Source organism: Hyla sarda, chromosome 5 (assembly GCF_029499605.1).
Source record: "Hyla sarda isolate aHylSar1 chromosome 5, aHylSar1.hap1, whole genome shotgun sequence".
Lineage (NCBI taxonomy): Eukaryota > Metazoa > Chordata > Amphibia > Anura > Hylidae > Hyla > Hyla sarda.
In genome coordinates this window covers 223,352,164-223,364,945 of record NC_079193.1, presented here as the reverse complement: position 1 = coordinate 223,364,945, position 12,782 = coordinate 223,352,164, and the positions used below count along the sequence as shown (strand labels likewise).

The 12,782-nt window shown below is 43.0% G+C and overlaps 1 protein-coding gene and 1 long non-coding RNA gene across 2 annotated transcripts in view; one reads left to right on the top strand and one right to left on the bottom strand.

Annotated features, from left to right (window-relative positions):
- The window catches only part of NEDD9 (neural precursor cell expressed, developmentally down-regulated 9), a 189,376-nt gene that overhangs the window by 51,534 nt on the left and 125,060 nt on the right, over window positions 1-12,782 (bottom strand). The gene's annotated exons all lie outside the window — the stretch shown is intronic.
- LOC130273822 (uncharacterized) overlaps window positions 9,015-12,782 on the top strand; it is a 31,057-nt gene continuing 27,289 nt past the window's right edge. Inside the window, exon 1 of the long non-coding RNA XR_008844133.1 lies at window positions 9,015-9,086. This is a non-coding gene — a long non-coding RNA (uncharacterized LOC130273822). The remainder of the gene's footprint in view (window positions 9,087-12,782) is intronic.

Below are 12,782 nucleotides of genomic sequence, written 5' to 3'. Positions count from 1 at the left end.
CTCAGCCATTTCAGCAAGGTATAACACTGACTATATTATTTTTCCATTAGATTCCTGGCAGAACGTCCAAATGAATAGCCCTGTGATTGTTACTCTGTTTGTAATGTCTCTTAGGCTATGCTCATACATCATTTTTTGAGCAGTAACAGCTGAAAATAGGGCGCAAAAATAGCCGTAGTAAACATTTAGTACATAGCCTTATACTAATTCATACTGGTTCCCCGCTGCTGCATTTAAAGTGGCTCACGATTCATCTCAGCTTTTTTGTGCTTAAAGGGCAGTGGCAGCCACTGATAAGCTAAGTCATTTTCTCAGTGGGTCAGTTGCTTCATAGTTGCAAAACCAGAGGAAGCAAGAAGAAGCCGAGAGGACCATGCATGAACTGTCACACTCAGCCAATCATAGGCTGAGACAGGGCACTACGGTGTCAATTACTGCATGGATGCAATGTCACAATTTTTCCAATTTAATAAATTAGCAAACATTTCTAACATTTTGTTTTCACATTCTCCTTATGGGGTATTGAGTGCAGATTGATAGTGGAAAACTAGAATTTTAAAAAAATGTTAGCACATGGCCGCGATGTGCAGATGCGTTCACACTGCATTTCTGTTTTAGTTTAATGTATATGTCTTTTTGTTAAAAAACATATACATTAACTGGTCCGAAGGCTTTCCGAATTCATTAGATTTGTTTGTGACATCATAACTTAGAATAGAAAACTGGGCATGTTTTTAAATCAACTGGAGCCAGAAAGCTCTCTCTGCTGACACCTCTGTCCATGTCAGGAACTGTCCAGAGCAGGATAGGTTTGCAATGAGGATTTACTTCTAGCCTAGACAGTTCCTAAAATGGACAGAGATGTCAGCAGAGAGCACTGTGGTCAGACAGAAAAAAAAAAAAAAAAGAACTTACTCTGAAGCATACAGCAGTTGATAAGTACTCGACGATTACGATTTTTTTATAGAAGTAATTTACAAATCTGTTTAACTTTCTGGCACCAGTTGATTTAAAAAAATTTTTTCCACCGGAGTACCCCTTTAATGGAAATATTTTATCCATTCACCTATAGACTTTATAGGGACTATACTGTACAGCAATCCCTCAGGTTTCAATGACCCGAGGTTACAATATTTTCAATAAACAATGCTCTTTTCTGGGCCATAGTAACTTGAAGCCACATTCTATATACAGAGTCGCAGACAATTTGGGTATGTGGCACATGGAGCTGGCTAGAAAATGCAGCCAAATAGTATGGGTGGTTAACTTGTAAATCACATGTATTATTGAAGTGCATGCCCTGGTTGATGTGCACTTCAGTAATTCCTCTCTACAGTGGTGCAATATGAGTGTTAAAAACATAACTTTTGTTATTTCTATTGAAATAAATGTGTATATAAAATTTCGGGTAAAAAAGTATTTAGTCAGACAACAATTGTGCAAGTTCTTCCACTTAAAAAGATGTGAGAGGTCTGTAATTTTCATCATAGGTATACCTCAATTATGAGAGACATAATGAGAAAAAAAATACATAAAATCACATTGTCTGAATTTTGAAGAATTTATTTGCAAATTATGGTGGAAAATAGTATTTGGTCACCTACAAACAAGCAATATTTCTGGCTCTCACAGACCTATAACTTCTTCCTTAACCCCTTAAGGACGCAGCATTTTTCCGTTTTTGTATTTTCATTTTTTCCACATCACCTTCTAAAAATCTTAACGCTTTCAATTTTGCACCTAAAAATCCATATGATGGCTTATTTTTTGCGCCACCAATTCTACTTTGCAGTGACATTAGTCACTTTACAAAAAAATCCACAGCGAAACGGAAAAAAAATCATTGTGTGATAAAATTGAAGAAAAAAATGTCATTTTGTAACTTTTGAGGGCTTCCGTTTCTACGCAGTGCATTTTTCGGTAAAAATAACACCTTATCTTTATTCTGTAGGTCCATACGGTTAAAATTATACCCTACTTATATAGGTTGGATATTGTCGTACTTGGGAAAAAAAATCATAACTACATGCAGGAAAAGTTATATGTTAAAAATTCTCATCTTCTAACCCCTATAACTTTTTTATTTTTCCACATACGGGCCAGTATGAGGACTCTTTTTTGCACCGTGTTCTGAAGTTTTTATCGGTACCATTTTTGTATTGATCAGACTTTTTGATCACTTTTTATTCATTTTTTCATGATATAAAAAGTGACAGAAAATACACTATTTTGGAATTTGGAATTTTTTTGCGCGCACGCCATTGACCGTGCAACGATATATTTTTATAGTTTGGACATTTTCGCACGCGGTGATACCACATATGTTTATTTTTATATTTATTTACACAGTTTTTTTTTATGGGAAAAGGGGGGTGATTCAAACTTTTAATAGGGAAGGGGTTAAATGACCTTTGTTAACTTTTTTTTCCACTTTTTTTTTTCAGTGTAATAGCTCCCATAGGGACCTATAACACTGCACACACTGATCTCCTATGCTGATCCCTGCAAAGCCACAGCTTTGCACGGATCAGTCAGATAGGGGCTTGATTGATCAAGCCTGTAGCTCAGGCTTGGAGCAATCAATCGACGATCGGACGCCGCGGAGAGAGGTAAGGAGACCTCCGCCTGCGTCCCAGCTGATCGGAACATCGCGATTTTATCGCGATGTCCCGATCAGCCCGACTGAGCTGCCGGGAACCGTTTACTTTCGTTTTCAGTTTACTTTTGTCAACTTTTTACTTTTTTTTTTCCGTTTACTTTCGTTTACTTTCATCAACTTTGATCGCCGCGTCTGAAGGGTTAACAGCGCGCGGCACAATGATCGATGCCGCGCGCTGTTAGCCCAGGGTCCCGGCTATCGTTAGCAGCCGGGACGACCCGGTGTAATGCGGTGTCACGGCGAGACCCTGTTTTTCACACCGGGACCGGGCTTAGGGCGTACAGTCCTTAAGAGGTTAAGAGTCTCGTCTGCCCTCCACTCATTACCTGTATTAATGGCACCTGTTTGAACTTGTTATGAGTACAAAAGACACCTGTCCACAACCTCAAACAGTCACACTCCAAACTCCACTATGGCCAAGACCAAAGAGCTGTCAAAGGACACCAGAAACAAAATTGTAGACCTGCACTAGGCTTGGAAGACTGAATCTGCAATAGGTGTAATAACTGAATCAGCTTTGTGTGAAAAAATAAACTGTGGGAGCAATTATTAGAAAATGGAAGACATACAAGACCACTCATAATCTCTCTCGATCTGGGGCTCCATGCAAGATCTCACACCTTGGTGTCATAATGATCACAAGAATGGTGAGCAAAAATCCTAGAACCACACAGGGGAACCTAGTGAATGACCTGCAGAGAGCTGCGACCAAAGTAACAAAGGCTACAATGAGTAACACACTACGCCACCAGGGACTCAAATCATGCAGTACCAGACGTGTCCCCCTGCTTAAGCCAGTACATGTCCGAGCCTATCTGAAGTTTGCTAGAGAGCATTTGGATTATCCAGAAGAGGATTGGAAAAAGTCATATGTTCAGATGAAACCAAAGTAGAACTTTTTGGTAAAAACTCAACTCGTCATGTTTGGAGGAGAAAGAATGCTGAGTTGCATCCATAGAACACCATACCCACTGTGAGGCATGGGGGTGGAAACATTATGCTTTGGGGCTGCTTTTCTGCAGGTACACATGCAGGTACACATTTTCTGAAATTTCTCTCTTCACATACACCAAAAAACTAAGCTAAGTGTAGGCTGGTATAGTTTTATAGATTTTTCAGTGGCTTTGAGCCTTTTTTGCGCCTTTTCACAAAAAGGCGCAGTATATATAACCCTTCCATATCATGTTTATTGCAAAAATCAGTGGATTGCAACCAGGGCTGCCATCAGAGATTTTGGGGCACACAGGTGAAGGCCTGGGCCCCCTTCTGAACCACAGCCGCAGGTTGGTACGGTCTGGTCGTGCCTCAGTAATTAAAAAATAAATAAATAACGGGATGAAAGTGGCGGGCCCCCTCTCTGCTGTGACTTACTGACTGCCTGTACAGAGTACGGTCGGTCAGTCAGTATATAGTGACAAAGGTAAGAAAATACGGGGGCACTCACATGTCATAGATCAGATGCTGGCTTCTTTATTCAGATTCAAGGTGCAGTAGAATACATACACGCTACAGGAAAGAGCGTGTGGTCACAATAGCTATTTCGTGCCGATCCCAGCACTTCCTCAGGTCACGCCTACCTGTGTGTAAGGGGTCAGGTGAAATACTTCCTGAACACCTACATCAGCAGGTAAGGGTGTTCCACACTTACACACCACATTTCACATTAGAATAGTAACAACAATATTTTCGGTTAAAAACAAATGGAATTTTAGCGCAAGTCAAGCAAAATTAAGCAAAATTATAGAAAAAACATATATATATATATAAAATCTCACCACTGGGAACCCCGGCGATCTCTCCTGCAGCACCCCTGTCATCTGGTGCACAAATAGATCCTCGCTCAGTGCCTGATGAGTGGCAATGCAGGGGCCGGAGGATCGTGTCATCACGGCCCTGCCCCCTCATGATGTCACGCCCCACACCCTCAATGCAAGTCTATGAGAGGGGGCGTGGTGGCCATCACTCCCCCTCTCATAGACTTGCATTGAGGGGTCGGGGCATGATGTCATGAGGGGGCGGGGCCGTGACGTCACAATCCACCGGCCCCTGCATCGCCAGTCATCAGGCACGGAGCAAAGCTCGCTCCGTGCACCAGATGACAGGGGTGCTGCAGAGGCAGGGGATAAGATAGGGAATAAGATGTCTAGTCGCGGAGAACCTCTTTAAAGGCGTACTCCGTTGAAAAACTTTTTTTTTTAAATCAACTGGTGCCAGAAAGTTAAACAGATTTGTAAATTACTTCTATTAAAAAATCTTAATCATTCCAGTATTTATTAACTGCTGAATACTACAGTGGAAATAATTTTCCATTTGAAACACAGAGCTGTCTGCTGACATCATGAGCACAGTGCTCTCTGCTGACATCTCTGTCCATTTTAGGAACTGCCAGAGTAAAAGGAAATCCCCAAAGCAAACATATGCTGTTCTGGACAGTTCCTAAAATGGACAGAGATGTCAGAAGAGAGCACTGTGCTCATGATGTCAGCAGACAGCTCAGTGTTTCAAAAAGAAAATAATTTCCGCTATAGTATTCAGCAGCTAATAAGTACAGGAAGGATTAAGATCTTTTAATAGAAGTAATTTACAAATCCGTTTAACTTTCTGGCACCAGTTGATTTAAAAAAAAAAAGTTTTTCACCGGAGTACCCCTTTAACTCCTTGGGGACGAAGGGCGTATGCATACGCCCTCGCGTCCCGTCACTTAAGGACGGAGGGCGTATCCATACGCCCTCGGCATTTCCGATCACTGCCGCTCGCCGGGCGGTGATCGGACCGGGATGCCTGCTGATAGCTATCAGCAGGCATCCCATAGCAATGCCTAGGGGGGTCCTGAGACCCCCCCATATCGGCGATCGCAGCAAATCGCAGGTCAATTCAGACCTGCGATTTGCCGCGATCCGGGCAAATCGGGTCACTGGTGACCCGATCTCCCGGGAAAATAAGACTGATCGGAGCTGTCAGAGACAGCTCCGACCAGCCTAAAGGATAGGAGCGAGGTGGCAATGTTGCCACCCACTCCTATTCCCTGCCTTTGGTCGGTCAGGCTGACCACCAATGGCAGGAGGAGGGCGGGGGGTTACAGTTCATTTCCCCCCGCTCTGCGCACCGATCGAAGTCGGTACAGAGCGGGGGGAACACGGGCGGCGAGGTGGGGGACATGGCCCGGCTTACCCGGACCGGAGGAGGCAGCGGAGGCGACATCCTGTTGCAGTGGCGCGAGCAGGAGGAGCGACGGCCGGAAAGTGCGGCTGAGAAGACTGCAGTGAAGATCGCGATAAGTGATCTTCACTGTGGCCTTCTAAAAGCTGCAAAACTACAACTCCCAGCATGTCCACACAGCCAAAGGCTGTCTGAGCATGCTGGGAGTTGTAGTTTTGCAACATCTGGAGGGTCACAGTTTGGAGACCACTGTGTAGTGGTCTCTAAACTGTGGTCCTCCAGATGTTGCAAAACTACAACTCCCAGCATGCACTGACTGTCTGGGCATGCTGGGAGTTGTAGTTTTGCAACATCTGAAGTGGCACAGTTTGGAGACCACTATATGGTGGTCTCCAAACTGTAGCCCTCCAGATGTTGCAAAACTACAACTCCCAGCATGCCCAGACAGTCAGGGATGCTGGGCGTGTAGTTCTGCAATATATGGCCCTTCAGATGTTGCAGAACTACAACTCCCAGCATGCCTGGACAGTCTGGGCATGCTTGGAGTTGTAGTTTTGCAACATCTGGAGGGCTACAGTTTGGAGGCCACTGTTCTTCCCCTGTTGTTGCATAACTACAACTCCTAGCATGCCCAGACTGTCCAGGCATTCTGGGAGTTGTAGTTCTGCAACATCTGAAGGGCCAGATATTGCAGAACTACACGCCCAGCATCCCTGATTGTCTGGCCATGCTGGGAATTGTAGTTTTGCAACAGCTGTAGGCACACTGGTTGGGAAACACTGAGCTAGAGTCTGTTTCCTAACTCAGTGGTTCCAACCCTTGTGCCTCCAGCTGTTGCAAAACTACAACTCCCATAGTGCACTGACAGACCGTACATGCTGGGAGTTGTAGTCTTGCAACACCTGGAGGCACATTGGTTGGAATCACTGAGCTAGTCTGTTTTCTAACTCAGTGGTTCCCCACCAGTGTGCCTACAGCTGTTGTAAAACTACAACTCCCAGCATGTACGGTCTGTCAGTGCATTCTGGGAGTTGTCATTTTGCCACAGCTGAATTGCAAAAAATGCTCCCCTCCTTAGGGTTATAATGGGCTCCGTCCCCAAGGAGTTAAGGGTAATTACGTAAAAAAAAAAAAAATAATAAGCTGCTGCGGCAGGGGTAAAATGGGAAGAAAAAAGCAATATTTACCTAATCTTGGTCCCCCACTGGTCCCTAACAGCTTCCATTTAGCTTCTTCCAGTCCCCTAATTTTCCGTCATCCAAGATGAGTGCCCCTTGCTGGACCTGATGGCTCAGCCAATCATTAGCTCAGATGGAACACCACTGCAGCCAGTAATTGGCTGAGCAGCAGATGCCTTCACCAAACACTTTCCTTAGAAGCAGGAAGAAGACAGGGGAACAGAAGGAACTATTTTTACCCCATCCCAGCAGCATGTCATTTTTTAGGCCACTTTCACACTTGCATATTTCGGTCAGAAACTGCAACATATCCTGAACCCAAAAATCCATTTTGATTAAGAAAGACATTTGAAAATCAGAAGAATTACTTAAAGAAAATTACTCTATTGCTAGAAAAAAAGGAGAAAATCAGCATTTAACTGGATATTTAGATGCAATAAACACATGAAGCAATTGCATCATATTAATAGAAGCTCACCTACGTGACCCTGGTTTAATTATTTTTAGTAACTTGTACAGAAATAATTTTTCTCATAAAATGTCTGCTTCCTCTGTGTAATAGTAAAGGCTCTATATTTGGAAAGGCCATGTTATGTTCTGAAATGTTATTGTGTAGTCAGGAAAATTTAGTCTCTTGAAATCTACCTCCCTGGGGGCTTAGGTAACCACCCTTTGGAAACACCCAGACAAGAAAAACAATAAGACAATGGCAATGAAAATAAATACATATTAACAGATTAGTACAATATGAACAACAGAATAAATGTTATTTATTTTTATTTTTTTTTATTTCAAATTACAAAATTACAATAATGCATTTCAAAATTCGCTTTGCACAATATAAATAATCCCACCCACACCCCTATCCCCCCACCCACTACCAGCTAGGATGCCTCATCCCATTTCTTCCACTCGTTTTCAACTTTTTGGCCTATCTTTTTTCCCTGATAGTAAATAGCTTCAAATCTTCTCATTTGTTGAACTTCCCTCTGCCACTCAACCCAACATGGGCCCTGGGGAGCAAACCATCTCCTAAGAATAATTATTCTAGCTAATCCGAAAGCCTTTATCAGAACACTGTTCTTACACTGCATCCTAAGTCCTATCCCTAGAATGACCGTTTTAATATCAAAGCTTATCTTAGTACCCAATTTCGTTTCTACCATATTGTATACCCCTGTCCAAAAGGAAAGCAGTTTTGGGCAGCTCCACACCATATGTGACAAATCCGCACCTTCCATATTACATTTCGGGCATTTAGAGTCAAGTCTTTTTCCTATCTTATACAAGAACCCCGGCGTATATGGGATCCTATGTATCAGCTTTATCATAGAAGTTTTATGGTTCATGTTGAGAGATGATTGGGAAATATTTATAAACACTTCCCTCCATTCTTCCCCATCGATCTGACCTACTACTTGCTTCCATTTATCCCTACTCTTTGGAGGAAAATTTTCAACGGAAAATCTAACTAGGCCCTTATATAAGTTACCTGATACCTTTGTCGAGGAGGACCGAAGCCCAAACATATAGTCAATTAACTCATGTCTATTTATTGCCCATCTAGGGTTGTTCTTCTCCTTCTCAAAAGCGCTTTTGATTTGTAAGTATGAAAAGTATTTGCTCTGACTAATACTAAATTCCCTATTGAATGTTTTCCACTCTTTTAACGTGCTTTCTATCACAAAATCTTTAACTCTAATAACCCCATTTCTTTCCCAGTTAACATATTCCTTTAGTTTCACCATTTCTGGAAAATTTCCATTACCCCACATTAGTGTGTAGTGCATACTACCCTTAATCTCTAATAAACGTCTCGTGAATCTCCATACTTTATTAAACATATTACAAGTGGGGATTTTTCCCCTGTGCATACATCTTCCCCCTTCAATTAATTTCAAAGTGCTATCCCCCCTAATACCTAGTTTAACAGAATAAATGTTACTGTTCACAGATGCTCTTTATAACTGTTTCTAACTGTTTTCTTCTGCCATGAGCCTTAGGTGGAGAAGGAGGGTGGCACAGGTTATGGCATGGGTCGGCTGAGGATGTAATGCACATTTTTGAAAGATGGGCCAGCTACATACCTGGTGGGTGCCAGCTGCAATCTGTAGACACAAATTGGTAGTGACAGACTTTAGAGAATACTCCGATGCCAGTTATTTATGTTTAAATGCTAAGATCAATAGCAATCACGGCATTTAGACATTTGTCACATATCCCTGATGTTTGTCAGATCTGCATTCACACAACTGATTGTCTGGGCACCCTTAGAATTGTACTAGGCCTCGATGCCTACTGTGACTTGGCTTGGTCTAATAGATCATTATAATACATATGCATTGTGTTGATCTTTATGAACAACCAAGTGATTGCTTATAAGGGTATAGTCACATGAAACATATACGCAGCGCAAAGGGAAATACGCTGCATATTCTCCTATAAGCAGAAACACAGTGCTACAAAGCTGCAGCCCTGTGTGTGCAGTGAGGTTTAGAGGCAGGGCCGTGCGTCACAGTCATGTCAGAGTGCTCACCACACCTCCAAACCTCACCGAGCACACATGGCTACCGCTGGGCAGCCCTGCTGTTTGCTGTGCTGCAAGAAATACACTGTGTATAAGTAATGTATGAACCTGCCCTAAAAGGCTCCTAGGGGTGCTAAAAAAAAGTAAAATAAAAACTTTTAAAAAAATATACATTTCCCCCCCCCCCAAATTTTAATTAAAATCACCCACCCCCCCCCCAAAAAAAGGAAAAAAACAAACAAACAAACAATATGTTTGGTAATTCCGAAAGTGGAATTGTTTGAACTATTAAATTTTTGTCAATATCACATCCCAGAAAAATGTAATTAAAGTGATAAAAAAGAAAAATCAAAAGTACGCAAAAGTGGTATCAGTACATACTCCAGCCTTTCTTGAGTTCACCTTGGGCAGCAGAGAGGCTAAGTTCACACCTGACTGGGAGTAAATGTATTGATTATTTTATTATTAGTTTGGCTCCTTTCACACTATGAGTATTCATCCGTTATTAACCTGTTAAGGACCCAGGGCGTACCTGTGCGCCCTGAGTCCGCTCCTGATCTATAACGCGGGGCCACGGCGGGTCGGGCCCGGCCTATAACAACGGCCGGGACCCGCGGCTAATAGCGGCCGGCATTAACCCTTTAGACGTGGTGTTCAAAGTTGAACGCCGCTTCTAAAATGAAAGTGAAACCATGCCGGTTAGCTCAGGGAGCTGTTCGGGATAGCCGCGGTGAAATCGCGGCATCCCAAACAGTTTACAGGACAGCTGGAGGGTCCCTACCTGCTTCCTCGCTGTCCGATCGCCGAATGACTGCTCAGTGCCTGAGATCCAGGCATAAGCAGTCAAGCGGCAGAATCATCGATCACTGGTTTCTTATGAGAAACCAGTGATCAATGTGAAAGATCAGTGTGTGCAGTGTTATAGGTCCCTATGGGAGCTATAACACTGCAAAAAAAAAAAAGTGCAAAAAAAAGTGAATAAAGATCATTTAACCCCTCTCCCCCGGGTCCTTAAGGGGTTAAACATCCCGTTTTCTGTGTAAAAACGGATGCATAATAACGGATGAAATAACGGGTGCTAACGGCTGAATAATCAAAATAACGGGCATATCCATCTGTTAAGACCCGTTATAACATCCTTCATGTACAGCATTACAGTTTTACACCTCTGCCTACAGACTCCCACAGCTGGGACTACTACTACTCCCATCATGGAACAAACTTGTTTCCATGATGGGAGTAGTAATTCCCCGGCTGTGGGAGTCTGCCGGTGGTTGAGGAGGCTACATTAGTGTTTGTACTACTACCCCCATCATGGAAGAGACTCTGTTCCATGATGGGGGTTGTAGTACAGGGTCTGAGGGATTGATCGCACTGGGCATGAGACCCCATGCGATCAGAAGTTATTAAGCTGGGGAGCTGGCGGCATGCTGCGCTTCCCTGCGATGTATAGTGTTTTTACTTTAACTTTTAAATCCACCGCAGGGAGCCCTGAATGGCTCCTCAGTAACGGCCATTCAGGGCTCCCTGCGGTGGATTTAAAAGTTAAAGTAAAAACACTATACATCGCAGGGAAGCGCAGCATGCCGCCAGCTCCCCAGCAGGGTTTTTAAAATGAACATTGTGAGTGGCAGCGTGGGCCATATGTATATTAAAAGCGCTGTGGGGGGGGGCAAGATATTTAGCACTGCAGGGGGGGCAGACATATATATATATAGCCTATATATCTAGCCCCCCCAGCGCATTTATGATATGCCCCCCCCCCCGCAGCGCAATAATAAAAATATGACCCCCCGCCGGCGCATTTATAAATATATATCCCCCGCCAGCAGATTTACAAAAATATACCCCCCGGGGTGCATTTATAAATATATACCCCCGCCAGCGCATTTATAATGTACCCCCCGCCGTTACAATACTTTTCATACATATCGCTGCAGGGGCATATGCATATAGAAGCGCTGAGGGGGGCAGACATATATCGTTAGCTGCCCCCCACTTCTATATACATATGCCACCGCAGCGCTATGAATGAAAAGTATTTCTATCAGAATCATTAGGCCCGCCGGCTGCTGATAGTGGCAGCGGTGGCATAATATTATAAATGCACTGCAGGGGACACATTATAAATGCGCCTGCGGGGGGGGGTACATTATAAATGCACTGGCAGGGGGTACATTATAAATGCGCTGGTGGGAGGTACTTTATATATGCGCCTGTGTGGGGTATATTATAAATGCGCCCGCGGCATGGGCACATTGTGATTGGGTGAGTGGGTGTGTGACTTCACGTCAGCAAACCCGTAAGTGTGGGACGGCAGGCAGCGGAGCTCCATTACACCGGCTGCGGCATGGGAACGAGGATGGTAAAGGTATATTCACACTGCAGAATTCCAGCTGAATTCTGTGAGGTGAACATTACCATCGATGTGAATGGGTCTTCCGAGAGACCTGTTCACACTGAGGAATTTCATCGGTGTACAATTCCGCCACGAAAATCGTTCCGCACAGAGAAAGTGCAGCGCTGTCCTACCCTTGAAGTAACTTTGGCGGCGGCCGCAGAACGTAATCTCTGCTTGCAAATTTCTGCGAGCAGAGATTCAGCAGTATGAACGTACCCTTAGAGAGTACTCTTTTCTTTTACTTAAACCGGATTTTTAAAAAGAAGTTTGTTTTCTTCATTACACTGGACTTTAACTTTTGACATGTCTGTGTGACATCCCAACGTTAATTTTATTGACAGTAACTCTTTCAAATTACTGTAGTTAAATAATAGCTAATTAAAAGAATGATTCTGACTATAATGTCAATTGTTGCAGCCCTAATTAGTTAGTACCTTCATGCTAATGACCTATCTGTTAACACTTTAATCTGCCATGTGGACTTTGTCAGAAGTGGGCAGTGAAATTAACTATTTTGCAGTTTTTTCCTTTAATTGTTTATTTTGTATTTTTTTTATTTTACAATTAATTAATTATCTCCAAGAAAACAAGAACAAGAAGCACCAAGAAGTTCACATAGATCATATTGTTTTGTTCTGGGAAATATAAACTAATCTGTTAATATGTTTTCTTAAAGAGGTACTCCTCTCACCAAAACATCTTATCCTCTATCCCCACGATCGGACATCTTATTCCCTATCCTTTGGGGGGGATAAGATGTTTTGGGGCAGAGTACCCCTTTAAGTACATTATATTAATATGTTACAATTTTAATCAAACTGAATTGCTTAAAGGAGTTGTCCTGGCTAAGAAAATCTG